At 48.9% G+C, this 14,686-nt stretch overlaps 1 protein-coding gene and 1 long non-coding RNA gene across 14 annotated transcripts in view; one reads left to right on the top strand and one right to left on the bottom strand.

Moving 5' to 3' along the window:
* Positions 1 to 12,071, bottom strand: part of LOC141940399 (uncharacterized) — a 28,044-nt gene extending 15,973 nt beyond the window's left edge. The window contains exons 1-4 of one of the 3 annotated variants that reach the window (XR_012627976.1): positions 11,947 to 12,071; positions 2,764 to 2,872; positions 2,548 to 2,605; positions 1,112 to 1,313 (exon numbers count right to left, since the gene is read on the bottom strand). This is a non-coding gene — a long non-coding RNA (uncharacterized LOC141940399). Of the gene's footprint in view, positions 1 to 1,111; positions 1,314 to 2,547; positions 2,606 to 2,763; positions 2,873 to 11,261; positions 11,457 to 11,946 lie in introns of those variants that run through there. The other 2 variants (XR_012627975.1, XR_012627977.1) reach the window with 2 other exon arrangements.
* Positions 12,072 to 12,439: 368 nt separating this feature from the next.
* Positions 12,440 to 14,686, top strand: part of DTNB (dystrobrevin beta) — a 218,168-nt gene continuing 215,921 nt past the window's right edge. For all 11 annotated transcript variants that reach the window (XR_012627973.1, XR_012627974.1, XM_074861192.1 and 8 more), the window contains exons 1-2: positions 12,440 to 12,604; positions 13,292 to 13,370. The gene's annotated coding sequence lies outside the window, so the exon portion shown is untranslated. The remainder of the gene's footprint in view (positions 12,605 to 13,291; positions 13,371 to 14,686) is intronic.

Raw genomic sequence — 14,686 nt, 5'->3', positions numbered from 1 at the left:
TATGTCTTGTTGTTAAATAAATAAGTAAGACTGTAAACTTCTGTCAGCCCTGTAGATCTCCCCTGTGACCCTTGGGAAGAACGAGGATGAGCACAACCCACAGCTACAAAACGGGGAAGCTTGAACTCAAAGAGTCAAAGGCATAAATAAATAAAGCCAGGTCACCGTCTGTGTTTTTTCTAGGTTTCAGAACTTCTCCCTACAGAGCACATGGCAATCTGCTGTTCCAAATGCTGATTTGGCCACACTGCTAAGGAGCCAGGGTGGTGGTATGAAGGGCGCGTGCCCTCCACCGCATCTAATTTGGAGCCAACATCTTAGTAAACAGTAGATAGTGTCATTGAATCATAGAATTACAGAATCATTTAGGTTGGAAAAGACAGTTAAGATCATCAAGCCCAAACGTCACTGAAAACCCTCCGACTATTGCTCCCAGCTGGTGATAACCCATGAGCATGTATATTCTAAGAGCTCTACACCTTCCCATCTCTGTTCTCCTCCATCCCTCCAAACACCTCGTCAGTAATGAGTCAGCCGTGGTAAGTTCTGTGCCCTGGGAGGGAGCCAGACAAAGGATGTCCTATTAAATGGCGACATTTCACCTCTATTTTAACAGAATACATTTCAATTTTACAAGCATCATCTGGCTTGTTTTGTTCTCTGCCCAACTGCAATTAAAAAAATTGTAAGTGAAAGAAAAGCTGCAGAATCCGCTTCTAAATATAGATAAGGAGCACGCTCGTGGCTCAAGCAAGGTAATTATCTTGTCACGCTGAAGAAGAACAAAAAAGGAGATTGTTTCTCTCTCCTGAGCTCAGCTCCTGCTTTATCTCAGTTACCATGTTGGCCACTGACTGGGAATACCTGTGAGATGGAAGAGCAGCTTGTGACATGCAGTCAACTGCCTAACAACAAACACTGGTTGCTAAGCCAGCAGCTGGAGATACATATACACAGGGGCTGTAGGGACCGTCTTTGGGACTTAAGATAGCTGGTAAATTGCAAAATTTTACATTCAGAATTTAAAATTCGGACATGATTATGTAAATACGGATAGAAAGACAGTAAAAGCATTATTCCAGTTTCTCACTCACGACATTCTTCACCTCACCTCTTTAGTTACACTTGTTTGGGATTGAACTGTGCTCTCTTTACAACCTGGTGTGAAAGCTGAGGAAAGCTGCCAGAAGGATTCAAGCTCAGAGCCTTCTGACCACATCTTCAGATGGCGCGGCCTGCCGAGAGATCAGGTACAAACAGCAGCACAGGCACTGGATTTCCGTGGGAGGCTCACCATGCACTTCTGTGGCTATCTGAGAAAAAAAGGAAGGATGAGAAAGGGCAAATGTGGCAGCCTGGCTGTGGAAGATAATCAGCTAATAGCTCAAAATTAGGAATGATACAAGAAATTATTTTAAAAGAAGATGTGAAGATTATAGCGTGACAAAGTATAGACCAGTCTTTTCTGATGTTACAAACCATGTAGAGGAGTAACAAGAGTTACCACCAGTTTGCAGATAAAATATCAGGAACAGTGAAAAGACAAAGACGACAGCAGGGCTCAGGGCACGGGCATCAAAAGACTTCATAAATGTTTAAATGTGTACCCTGTAATGGTGAAAGATACGGAGCAAAAACACGCTGTACAGTAGAAATTAATTAAAATCAAGGTATCAGTAAAATATAAAATGCTGAAAGCCATCAATAGTGAAGATACACATTTAGGCTTTAACAAAGAATTAACACCAAACTGCTACATCAATGAAGGGGTAAGAAAAGAGAAATGGAAGAAGGAAGAAAGGGAAAACTATAGCAAATGGGGAACTGACAGAAATGACAAGCTCTGGTTTGCGCTTCCTAAAATATTTACTAGGAGCATCAGGCCAAAGAGTCTTGTCTTCACCTTCCCTATTATTCAGGAATCCAACAAAGGAATACAGACTACAAGGCAGACTGGGACCTATACAAACAGTGTAGAGAAATTTCTTTTTAAAATTTAAAAAAAAATAAGACTAAAAGTGCTTTTTTCTTTACTTAGACCTGGGAATCAGCTGTAATCTCCTACAACAATGGGATAGAGCATAAAATTAAAAGCGAGCCAGTGTTCAAAGAGGAAATTCAGCTTTCATCTGGAGAAATTAAATAAAAATTATGAAAGGAGTTCAGAAAGTGTAAACGATTTGAGACCAACACCATGAAAGAAGGTCAGATAGATGAGTCCAGGTTGAGGAAAACACTTCATGGGTGCTTAATGACAAGAAAAGTTAATGGAAGGAGACATAATCCGTTGGCAGGGTGTTACCACCTCGGAAGTATGTAAGAAATGAGGAGCTGAGTGAGCCGAGTAGCCTGTAAGGCCACCTAATTACCGGGCAGTTTAATTGCCCGTGGTCAGTCAAACACCCGACCAGTGGGTGACTGATTTTCAGTCAGAAAAAGCCACTGATTTGGCAGGGACCAGCAAACTGGCAAGCCAGGACACTATACACATTTATAGTGTTCTGGGTGGTATATCTGTTTTAAAATAGAGACTAAAGAAAAACAAACCTGAGAAAAGGTTGGTTTGAGAGATCTGGAAGAAGAATTAAACTCTGCACTGTCGAATCTGTGGATGACAGAAAAATGGTTCAGAGCTTTTTACCTGCAGAGGCTAGAAGAACCTACAGAATGAGCTAGAAATTAGCCATCAGTAAGTTTAACTTTTAGAATTTTTGACATAAATAACTATAAACATGGAAGTAGTACTAGTACATTTAAGCATACCTGTGCCGAGTGCCGTGCACAGCTCTGATCAGCCACAGCCAGGAACAGTGAATTCATCATGCACCAGGGTCCATGAAAGCTTTTTAGTCTAAACAGGGGAACAGAGAATCTGCCATTGACAGAAATTAAACAAAACGAAGGTAGATCCTATTGCTCTTCAAAAACAAACAAACAAAAATCAAACAAAAAAAAGATAACTACTGGAACTAAAGAAACACTGGCATGGGACTGGAGCGCTCTGAACAGTGAATAAATTCAAATTAAAGTTAGAAAATGGCTTCCATCTGCACAAAAGTAGCATTTTGGAACATCTTCCAATAGCTGGGCATGTGGAAAATCTCATAGTTTTTAAACCTTATAAATTTATGAAGTGAATTATAGACGTGTTGCTAGTGCCAGCAAGGAGCTGTTCCAGATGATCCAGCTCTGCGTTTCTAGCCACTACCTAATCTTTGTGCACTATGTCACATTTGGAGCTGTCACAGAAACGAAAGGGTCCAACTCACCCCGTGGTGGAACGTGCTGCTTTTGAGTCACTCCTTACCAACATTCACCATCGACTTCACCGCAAGTTTAACAGAAAGGCAACTTTCAGTCAATGACTGGACTGAAACCAAGTATCTGCTGAAGATCTTAAGTTCACGGGTTATTGTCTGAAACATCGTAGCTCTGTTTCAAGACATGAGAGGCTGCAAATGAATTTTAAGCAAATTTTGCCACACTTTGCTACGAAAGCAATAGTTGTAAAACTGGAAGGACATAAAAGCTGGTGCCACCGTCTCTTCCCTGACTCCCCCCTGCACAATTTTTTCCATATTCTGCACAATTTATCTTCGAGAAAACAATTGCCCTTGAAATGACTCTGGTTTGAGTTTGCTGTCTCAGCATTAGCTGAGATTTCACTGCTGATTTCTCACAGTCTTGCAGTGGGCAGCTCCTACTGCCCTCCTCGTCTTCTTTCTTTGTGGTTCTTTTAGACAGAAGCCTTAATACTCTTGTACTGCTGAGAAAAACCACACAGAAGACAAATATAGTCTGTGGAAAATACTTCTTTTTACTTCAGAATAATGGGAAAAGTAAGCTATTTACATTGCTATGCAACTTCTATTACTGACGTTGCAAATCCTTCACCCTTTCTCCATACAAAGCTGAACCAACTCCAATGCTTTTTCCCGTTCTCATTTCTTCTTCACCTCTACTAAATTTGGTTTAGCCCCCTCCCATCACACCTGCTGAAAACCTTTTCCTGTCTTGCCTGAAGCTGGTCCAAAACACGGCTTCTTAAGTTGTAAGTGTAGGGAAACTGAGCTGAAGACTCCCAGTAGGTATTTTGGTTTTAAAATTCCATTTAGTGCTGAATATTTAGTAACGGAAAATCAAATGAAGAGCAGATTCTCTGCTGGAGGTCTCTGAATACAGAGACTTGTAAATTGAAGTTATGGTCGTGTTCCAAAATGTGCCGGGACGCTGCAGTTGAGCAAAGAGGTACTGACGTATTTTATCTTCTGATTCCCCTTCAGATCTGCGCTGAGCAGTTTTTAAAGGAGTAGTAGGAAAAGGGCAGTAGCAGCCGTCAGCACAGACGTTTAAATGCTACAAAGAGCCGCACACACCCAGCAGCGGGACGGGATGGGCGGCAGCGCTGCGTAAGGAGGTGTAGGAGTTGTTTCAAACACCCCACTTGAGAAAAGGGGAATCGTGACACTGGGCTGCGTGAAGAGGAGCATTATTTGGGAGGCTGCTGAAGTGGATCTGCCCTGAGCGCCGTGTCAGGATGGCACTGACCCGGGGTGCTGTATCTCCTTTTGGGAACCAAAGCTCAAGGATGAGTTGGCCAAGTGGCCAAGAGTCCAGAGAAGAGCAACTGGGTGTTTCTGCACAGAAAATGTGCCCTGCGAGGAGGGCTGCTCTTTAAATGTGAGAAGAGAAAGCTTAAGGACCACCACAGCAATCCAGGCAGAACTGTAAAAAGGAAGAGAGTCACGCTGCTCAACGTGCAACGGAGGAAGGACCAAGAGTAGCACGGAAATAACTCTGTAATGGTTAAAGCTAATTTCACACTGAAACAGGTCACCGGGGAGATTATGAATTCTCCACTGCCAGAAGTGCTTTAAGCCAGGTTTGATAAAGCCAGTGCTTTAAGCCAGGCATATGTTCCATCTTGTGAGACAAGCGTGATGGGCATGTTTGCCTTTCCACAGGACAGGAATTGGTCCATTCCAGACTGACTTTCTGTGCACCATGAACATGATGTTCCAAGCAAGCAGGATGCTCTTCTACTAGAACACAAAATTAAAGAATATTATAAACCTTCTACCTCTACAACCATCCCCTTTGGGGTTTGCTTTTGTTCCTCTTAACGTCTTTCCAGCAGCCCCAAAATGCAAATTAAATCTTGTGCCCAGACCTGAGGTGACATCATCTGAGGTTCCCTTTTATTTTTGTGTTTTGTTCACAGTTGGACGAAATGACGTACGATGCCACTGAAGCTGAAGATCTCAACAAGAAGGCGTATTTCCTGTGCCAAATTTCATGTTATTTTTAAACTAGTACCACTACTCTGGAATGCTACGTACATTCTTCTGACAAAAACTCCTGTCAGAATTGTATCATCAGAGCAGACTCCTACAGAAGAATGTCTTCAGCATCTTCTGCTTTTTTCTGTAGCTGTTTCTGCATCCAAAAGAGGAACACTGTGGGCTTGCAAGAGCTGTTTGCTATTACCAGCTCCAATCCACTTTTCACCATTTAAAGAAAATGACATTTTGAATTAAGAAGTGTATCTGTAGGGTTTTACTCTCCTCTTGATGCACACGTCTGTTGGCCACAAACGCAAAGAGAATTTGTATGTACACAAACTGAAGGGCAAATGCATTTTTTTAATATCTGACTTCTACACGCAGGTATTTTTAAGCTGTAACAATGAGAAGCAGCTGAAAAGGGCAGCAGGGTGTTTCTAAGCATTGGTACTTTCTTCATATTTGTTTCTGCAGTGTGGCATTTTCTGTCTCTCACAAATTCGAACCACTCAGCTAGTACAGAGATGTGAGGTAAACAGGTTCTCCAAATACTTGTTATCCCTGGTCCAGAAAACATCAGGAAAAAGCAATTTACTGAGAAGTCATGCATTTTACATTGGTGATGATAAATTCTCAGACATATAGGATGTTTTTAAAAGCATGTCATTCAATGGTAATGCTAGATTCCATTTACTCTGGGTTGCTAGCACCTTTCACAGAGAAAACCAAGGAAATAGGTTTGTACTTCACTACTACACGTGTGCACGGGACAGATTCTGCACGTGCTGCGGCTACCGAGCGTCTGACTTCCCGAGACATGGCAAAAGACACTGTAACACTATTTCTTATGTCACTACTCAGAACCAACAAATGAATCTAATTCTCTGGCACTACACTTAGAAGTGGGAATATGAGCCCATTCCTAGTTTTTCCTAAGCAAGCAGGAAATTAGATTTCATTATAAGAACATGAAACAGAAAGATCTATCACTGGGAAACAGTATCTCCTTCAGTTATGAATGAGAGATGGCCTAATTACTTTATTATTGAAAGAAGCCAGAGGTTTTTCTAAGGAAAATCCATCAGCCAAAAGAGACGTGATCATTTTCTAACAAAATGCTGAAGAGTGACAAATGTCATAAACCACTGCTCCCCTTCTCTTTTAGTTTAATCCAACTTTTAAATTTAAACTTAAATATACCACAATCTCTGGGGGAAAAAACTATTTTAAAAACAAATTGAAAGAGTCTGATCTAACTTTAAAGCTGCCTCGATGGGTCTGGTCCTCCACTGAGCAAAGGTTTGAGCAAAACCACCTCCAGAGGTCCCTTCTCACCTACCCTATGCTCTGGCTCCCTGAATGTAAAGGCTGTGAAAAATGTAAAGACAGTGTCTGAATGCAGCTGGAGGATCACAGGGTAATTCAGGCCGAAAGGGACCTCGGGAGGTCCCCAGCCCACCCCCCAGCGCGGAGCAGGGGCAGCTCGGCCTCCACCAGGCCGCTCGGGCTCTGGCCAGGCCGGTCTTGGAAACCTCCAAGCTCAGAGATGACAGAACCTCTCTGGGCCCCCCCACTGCTGGACTCTCCTCGTGGGGAAAAACTTTTCCTTCTATCCTGGCTGACTCGTGCCCATTTTCTCTCGTCCTCCTGCCCTGCACCACTGGGACAAGCCTGGCTCTGGCCTTCTGGTAGGAGCAGGGTGGTGACTACCAGGTGTCCCTCAACCTTCTTCCCTCTCCAGCCTGAAGACGCCACAGCCCCTCGGCCTCTCCTCACAGGCCGAGCGCTGCCATCCCCTGGGCATCTTGGTGGCCCTCAGCTGCACCCACTCTTGGGTTTTGATGTCTTCCTTGTTTTAGAGGCCCTGGGATGGGACACAGAGTCGAGGTGTGGTCTAACGAGTGCTGAGCAGAGAGGGGTAGTCGCTCCCCTTGACCTGCTGGCTGTGGCCCCATGGCCCTCCAGCCCAGGATGCTGCTGTTGCCCTTTGGTACTGGGGCACACTGGTGGCTCCAGTTCAGCCCGTGTCTACCAAGAGTCCCAGCTCCTTTCCAGCAGTGCCGTCGCTGTTCTCAGGGACCTTCTTTCCCAGGGGTGGGATGGGACGAGCTCCTGGAGGGACCTTGAACCTCATTCCCTGTATTGCCTGGGGCTGTTGGAGGACGTTGTTGAGCGCCTTGCTCTGTCTGCCACGTTCCCAGCCCTGGCCAGGGAGGGCACTGCCCACCCGGTGCTCAGCCTCAGCTTCTAGCTTGCCTCCCCTCGTCGAGCAGCTCGGCGTTGTCCGAATACAAGGTGAGGACTTTCTACAGGCTCTTATATTTCCTCTATTTTTAAACACAGTGGTACACGTCTTGGGCTTCACTCTGTTCAGTTCACTGAAAAGCAATAGTATTTCTTTTCACATGCTGTCACTTCATGGGGCTGAGCGTAGCACTGCACAATACAATGTTTTCAGAGCACTTCAATTAATTGTAGGTAGTTGATATTGAAATTCAACACAGCAAGGAAAAATAGATCTATTGATGTGGGTTTTCTCAGTTCAGGAAGTCACTCCTTTAGCAATTGTTAGCTGTAAGGGTGAGGCTCTGGAGTGCACTCGCTGCTGGTAGCACGACAGAAACACGAGGTGGGATTCGCTGGTCTTAGCTCTGGTGTCTTTAATTTAAGACGTCTGAATCGGAACAAGTCCTGATTCCCTCTGCAGAACGCAGAGCACAGGTCATGTCACCATGAGACGGGTCCTCTGAACTGCTGCCCGAAGGCACCCACTTACCTGGCTGTGAAGGGATCCCTGGGGGTCGGGATCAGACCTATTTATCTAATTTTTAGATTTCTCAGGTTAGGTGATATGAACCCCACTCAGGGTTTGTCACAAAGATGATACGGGCATCTACATGTCTCTTTATTCACCAAAATCCAACATGAGGACTCTGCTAACACTCAGAAACCCCTTGTCTAGCCCTGAAGGTGCAGATATTTTTAATGCATATAATGGAATAATTTCTTTCCAATCCATGTTAAAAAGTGGCTCCTGGTCCCCAGGTGAAGCAGAAGAAAATGCTTTGTGCCCATAGTGTCCCAAGTCTACAATCCTGCCCAGAAAATCAGCTGGGGTGCCCTGCAGCACCGCCACACCACCAGCCTCTCCTGCACACACTTAACACTCTCGGCTTATTTTCTTGAGCCTATCAGTGTATCCCACATCAGGACATACCCTCTCTGCACACTTTCTGCTGCTGTTCTTCTTTAGCTGCATAAATACACTGTGTGCTAGTGCTGCAGTTCCTCCTTTCTTCCCGCCCCACCCCGGAATAGCTTGGAGGCTGTGACCTAGAATGGAGCAATACTGGGCAGATGGATGTTGGCATCTTGGAGGCAACTGCACTGCAAGCCCACGAGGGAATGGAAAGAGTTTTGTGCAAACCATGTCCATTAATCTCCCTCCCAGGCAGTGACTTTGGTTTGGGCCACAGCCCAGGCTTGGTTTCCCCTTTGTCAAGGATGGGATTTAAACGAAGAGAGACTAAGTCCACACTAGCGTGACTATATTGTTCTATTCAGGCTGGGCAACCCACAGCGCTTCCGAAGGGAAGAGAACAGACTGTTCTGCCTCTGCCAGGCGCTGGTGCCCGCTCAGGAGGGCTGAGGGACCCAGCTGATGTAAGTGCGAGGCCATTCCCAGCTATGTCTGAAAGATTGTGGTGAGCAGGGGATGTTCCTGAGGACGGGGCAAGAGCAACCGGCACTTCTACCATCAAGGCAGATCCAGCCTCCCCTCAGTCCCGGGGGAAGTGATGTAGCAAGGAAGTCTGGAAACCATTCTGAAACACAGGAAGGGCAAGAAGGTGATTAGGAGCAGCCAGTGAAGATAAAATCATGCCTGAGCAATGTTCCAGCCTCCTGCAGTGAAACACCCAACCTACCAGCCATCTGTGATGAGGGAAGGGCAGTGGATGTTCACCTGGGCTTTAGCACAGCTTTTCACACCCTCTTCCCTAACACACTCACAGAGAAACCGGTGGAGTATGAACCAGGTAAGGGGACAGTGAGATGGACTCAACACCGGCTGAACCGCCAGGCTCAGCAGGTTATGATCAGCGGGACAAAGTCCAGTCGGAGGCCAGTCATTAGTGGTGCTCCCTGGGGCATGGTACTGGGTCCAGTAATTAACGTTTGAAGACGTTTAATGTCTTCATGAATGATCTAGGTGATGGGACAGTGCACGACCTCAGCCAGTCTGCAGAAGACACAAAACCGGGAGGAGTGGTTGATCCTCCAGATGATTGAGCCGCCCTTTAGAGTGGCCTCAACAGGCTGGAAAAAGGAGCATAGAAGAACCTCGTCAAGTTCAAAGGGAAACGCCGAGTCCTGCGCTCGGGGGGAGCAAACCCAAGTACCAGTACAGGCTGGTGGACGACTGGTTGGAAGAAAACTTGGCAGGAAAGGACCTGGGGCCCTGGTGGCCAGCAGCACGCCCCTGGGACAAAGGAGGCCAGCAGCACCCGGGGCTGCAGCAAGCAGAGTGTCACCAGCAGACTGAGGGAGACAAGCCTTCCCCTCTGCCAGCACTGGGGAGATCACAGCTGGCGTAACGCCTTCAGCTCCGGGCTCCCCAGTATGGGAAAGACCTGGACTGACCAGTGTCAGTCCAGTGAAAATCCGCAAAGATAATGGACGCATCGTCCTAGAAGGAGAGGTTACGGTCTCTGTGCTGCACACCCTGCTAAAAGCCTCGGGTAAGCCACTCGTTATTGAGAGAATTCAGCACCTGCGTTTCACAGACTCCCAGAGTCATCTCAGTTGGAAAAGTCCTTGAAGCTCCTCCAGTCCAACCATGAACCTCACACTGACCGTTCTCAACTCCACCAGATCCCTCAGCGCTGGGTCAACCTGACTACACGTTTAGATGTGTATGAAACCTGCCTGAGGGATATTCACAGGTGTGAGACCACAGGGCACGGAACAGGCTGCGGCCACACCACTAAAACCTGTCAGACTGCACAAAACGGTGATTCTATCCAAACTGCCTACCAGGAATAGCCCCTCTCCCATGCAAGACACCCAGAATTGCCTGGAAGATGTTTAGGAGAATAGTAATTGGGCTGAAGCTTAGATATACACGGTAAAACACATGGGTCGCTTAACTGTTTCAATAGTCAACCAGTACCACCAAATTCCAGTGCCTGTGCCTACATCCTGCTGCTACTTAATTTACTAGGACAGATGCAGGCAGCAGAAACAACCCTCCACACCACCTCAGCCGCATCTGGTTCCACTGCTGCTAGTGGGCCTGTCTCCAGGATTCAGGAATAAACCATGTACTATCATTTGCACATAGAGAGCTCAGAATAAACATTAACACAGCACTAGCTAGAACGTCTAAGCAGCACTTTTTTCCCTCTTGTTTTCCTATTCCCTCATGACCAAGGATCTCCCTCCCACACATGCAAAATGTTAGTAGTCCCTCCTCTCCACACACAGCGTAAGAATCTTGTTTCTTTCCCACAGGCACAGAAAACATCTTGCAGAAGGAACCATGGCATTTCCACCCAGGGAGACTGATCAGAGGGAGACTGCATGCACAGCCTGGCACAGATGCCTGTCCTGTCCAATCTTCCTCAGAAAACACTCACGTACTAGTCATTGCTGTGACTGTTTGTACCACGATTGGTTGCCAGCACGCCGAGCTGTAATAGAGCTGATTGCTATGCAATAGCGTTACCCAGCCAGACACAGATGGTCAAAGAATGGAGCAGGGGAGATTGTCATTTGAAAAACTTGCTATTCCTCTGGTGGGGGAAGCTGCGAGACACAGCAGGGCGCTTTTGGAAGACTCCTCTGGTGTACAAGTGACACATCCTTGAAGTGCACAGTTTCTTACAAGCCAAAGCTGCCCTCCCAGCCCACAAAGGCTGTTGAAGGTATAATCACAGCAAGACATACTGACAGACCTAAGGCACTACACCAGTGTCTGACCTTCAGCAGAGGATCCTGCAGACTGCTCTGGTGATGGCTGCTGAGGGGCTGGCTGTGAGCTGACTGTTGCAGGTTCCATCCTGCAACCTCATGTCCCTCCCTGGCCCCAGGCCTCTTCTGATGCAGGGCCCCAGTCCAACCCTGTAACTCGCCAACGCTCCTGCGGACAAAAGCGGGCCACAGCTTGGCACACAGGAGCACGTGCTGAGCGGTACCAGACCCACTGGCTCTGTGGGGCTTTGATACATATACAGAAACATAGAACGCTTTGGGTGGGAAGGGACCTTAAAGATCATCTAGTTCCACCCTCCTGCCCCGGGCAGGGACACCTTCCACTAGCCCAGGTTGCCCAAAGCCCCATCCAACCTGGCCTTGAACCCTTCCAGGGAGGGGGCAGCCACAGCTTCTCTGCGCAACCTGTGCCAGAGCCTCACCCCCGCCACAGGGAAGAATTTCTTCCTTACATCTAACCTAAATCTCCCCTCTTTCAGCTTAAAGCCATCACCTCTTGTCCTACAGACCCCTTGTATATGAATATATATATATACACACGCACACCCCACACGTCACTTTTCGGAGTCACAGTCACACCACGGAGAGCTCTGCCAGAGCCCACCCGTGCCGGGCCTCCCGCTGTCCCACTGACAGGTCGCCCTCAGGCTCAGAACAGGGTTCCCACAGTTACCTCCGAACGTTTAAACGCCTTTAGGAAGCCGCCCCTCCTCTCCGCTCCACACAGCTCTAGAGAGGCACCAGAGGCGGCCCCCAGCCCCCCTGGGGGCGGCCCGAGGGCCGGGGCCGGGCCGAGCCCTCAGCCGCGCGCACTGCGCCTGCGCGCTGCAGGCCGGCGGCGCGCGCCGGGCCGCGGGTTGGCCGGAGCGCGCGAGCGCCCCGCGGGCCCGTTGGCGCCGGGGAGAGGACGCGCGCGCGCGCGCTTGGCGGCGCACGGCCTCGGCCGCCGATTGGCTGAGGGGAAGGGGGCGGGGGAGCGTAACGCACGTCCGCCGCCGGGGAAGCGTCTGCCTCGTGATTGGCCGGCAGGCGGAGCCGCAGGGAGCCGGAGGGGCGGGGCTGGCGGGATCTCGGCTGTTGATTGGCTGTTGGCGGCGGCGGGCGGGGGCTCAGATTGGCGAGAGTGCGCGCGCCCCTGCGGAGGCGGGCTCGGATTGGCTGGGCGCCGCGAGGCGGCCGGGGACCGTTGGAGCGGGGAGGCTGAGGCGTTTGGCCGCCCGTGTCCGCGGAGCCGCCGGCGGCGGCGGCCGGAGCCCGCCCGGAGCTCTCCCGGCCGCTGCCTCCCGCGCCCGGGCAGCCCGGGACCCCCGCGACCGCGCTCCCCGGGAGAGGTGGGTTCTCGGCGGGACGGAGGCAGGCGCTGGCGGGGCCGAGGCGGGCCCGCTGCGAGCTCCGCTACCGCCCGCGGGGGTGGGAGGGTGCGGGGCCTTGTGGGGATGAGGGTGCCCCTGCCCCACCGCTACCCGGGCAGGGCGCAGGGACCGGCGGGCGGGCAGGCCCGGGACGCGCCCCCCCTCCTGCCTGCACGGTCTTGGCAGCGCCAAACCGGAGCCCCTCGCCTCAGCCCCGGGAGCTGCGGGCGGCGGGGTTTGCCGGGCTCCGGGCCTGGCGCCCAGCGGAGCGCCCCGGGGGGAGGAGGAGGAGGAGAGCTGCGCTGCCGCGTCGGGTGCTCCTGAACGGGCTCCAGATACCTTGGAGAGAGCCTCGCTGGTTTACCTGCCCCGCGCTCCGTCGCCGCTACTCGCTTTGTGGAGGCTGCTGGCTGGCAGCGGGAACAGTCCCGCATCCGAGTGGCTCTGGCTCTGCCTCACTTTCATCTTGTAGCAGACAGACGCTCGCGTCGACGCAGGATCTGCAGGCTTCATTTCTTTGTAATTAACAGGAGACACAATCAGGGCAAAAGTAGCATAATCATAGTTGTAACCGCAAGAGATGGGGCAGGGGGGAGGTGTTATTTTTCTGTGGAAAACCACGTCTGTCTTGGAAGAAACTTTGGGTTGTTTTTCCCATCTTTTTAGATTGTCTTTAAATGTTTGAAGAAGGAACTGAGCCCAGGAAAGTGGAAGTTGCCCTGAGAGACTCTTCAGCGTAATTCAGGTAATTTGAGCTGCTGTGGCTACACCTGTGGTGTTGAACTTAAAAACTGGTGTTATGTAACTGATTTCACTTGCCTGTTTGTCACACTCATGTAACTGAGACTGAAGTTTTTCACTTATGACAAACTTCCCGGATGAAGTAGTGATTTCTGCATTTGATGTGAAGCATTGGACATATAAAAATATTCCTGTGTGAGATGCGATCCTGTATTTAAACCCCCCCCAATTACATTCTTGTGCACCAGATAGCTTAGCTGGGGAAGGTGAAGCTGATGGAGATCCTGGTGCAGACCTAAGGTACCCGTAGTGGGGCAGGGCACCAGGGCAGTGCTCTCTTCTTTCAGGGGGGATTAGTGAGCCCCCAAGAATGCGCTGCACAGCACGAGGATATTTGAAAGTTGTTTCTGTGCTGCTTGAAAATCCGTATCTGATAGAATCTGAGTTATTAAAATTAGAATTTGGCCAATAGTTGGACATGACCGCCCTTTAAAAATGCTTTGTACTTGAGTTTTCTTACTCTGGTTCCTAAAACCGACTATAGTCTGATGCTCTGTCTGGTGTGGCTGTCCAGTGACAAAACATTGCACATGCCTGAACCAGTGGTTCAAAAAGTCAGAAGTCTCAGTTCCAGGTTTTAAAAGTTGGGAAATGCTGGGGTGAAGAATTGGGGTTTTTTTCTCTCTCCCCCCCCCCCCCCCCCCCCATCCTGGCTTCTTTCTTTTCCCTGGTAAGTGTATATGAGCCTATACTGCTAGATGATACCATAAAGCACACCCAAAGGAGAGGAGGTAACCCAAAAATGTTGGTTTAAGACTGTTGCTTTTTGTGTTTCCTCTTCTCCAAAGTATATTTTGGATTAATAGCGAATTTAGACAAAAGGGCAAACATGCTACTGACCTGAAGGCTTCCTTTTTAGGAAGGAGGAGAGTTAATCACTGTAGGCAGTGTAGGGCAGTAATTTCTCTCAGCAGAACAGGTACACTTTGCAAAGGCTGTCCGTGGCCTATGCTGCAGTCTTGTCTGAAGTTTTCTTCCAGACTAGTCAATTCATGTCACGCTTCCAGCAACATCATTCCTTTGACCCTTAAATTCTTGCAATGCTTTCATCTGTCCCAGATGCCACTCCAGAGGTAGCTCACTTAGGTCATTGCCTTGACCATATTGTCCTATTTAAATCCTCTTTGGGTTTCTGCTTCTTACCATTATGGTACGTAGGATTCTTGTCTTCATTTTGAGCTGTTTGATGGTTTATCCCCAATCTCCCGCTGAGGTCTTGCTCAGTACCAAGAAGGGAGCTTCCCGCTCTGGTGCTCGGGA

This window comes from Strix uralensis, chromosome 3 (genome assembly GCF_047716275.1).
Source record: "Strix uralensis isolate ZFMK-TIS-50842 chromosome 3, bStrUra1, whole genome shotgun sequence".
In the NCBI taxonomy this organism is placed as follows: domain Eukaryota; kingdom Metazoa; phylum Chordata; class Aves; order Strigiformes; family Strigidae; genus Strix; species Strix uralensis.
Note: the sequence above shows the minus strand (reverse complement) of the source record. Positions and strands in the feature narration are given on the sequence as shown.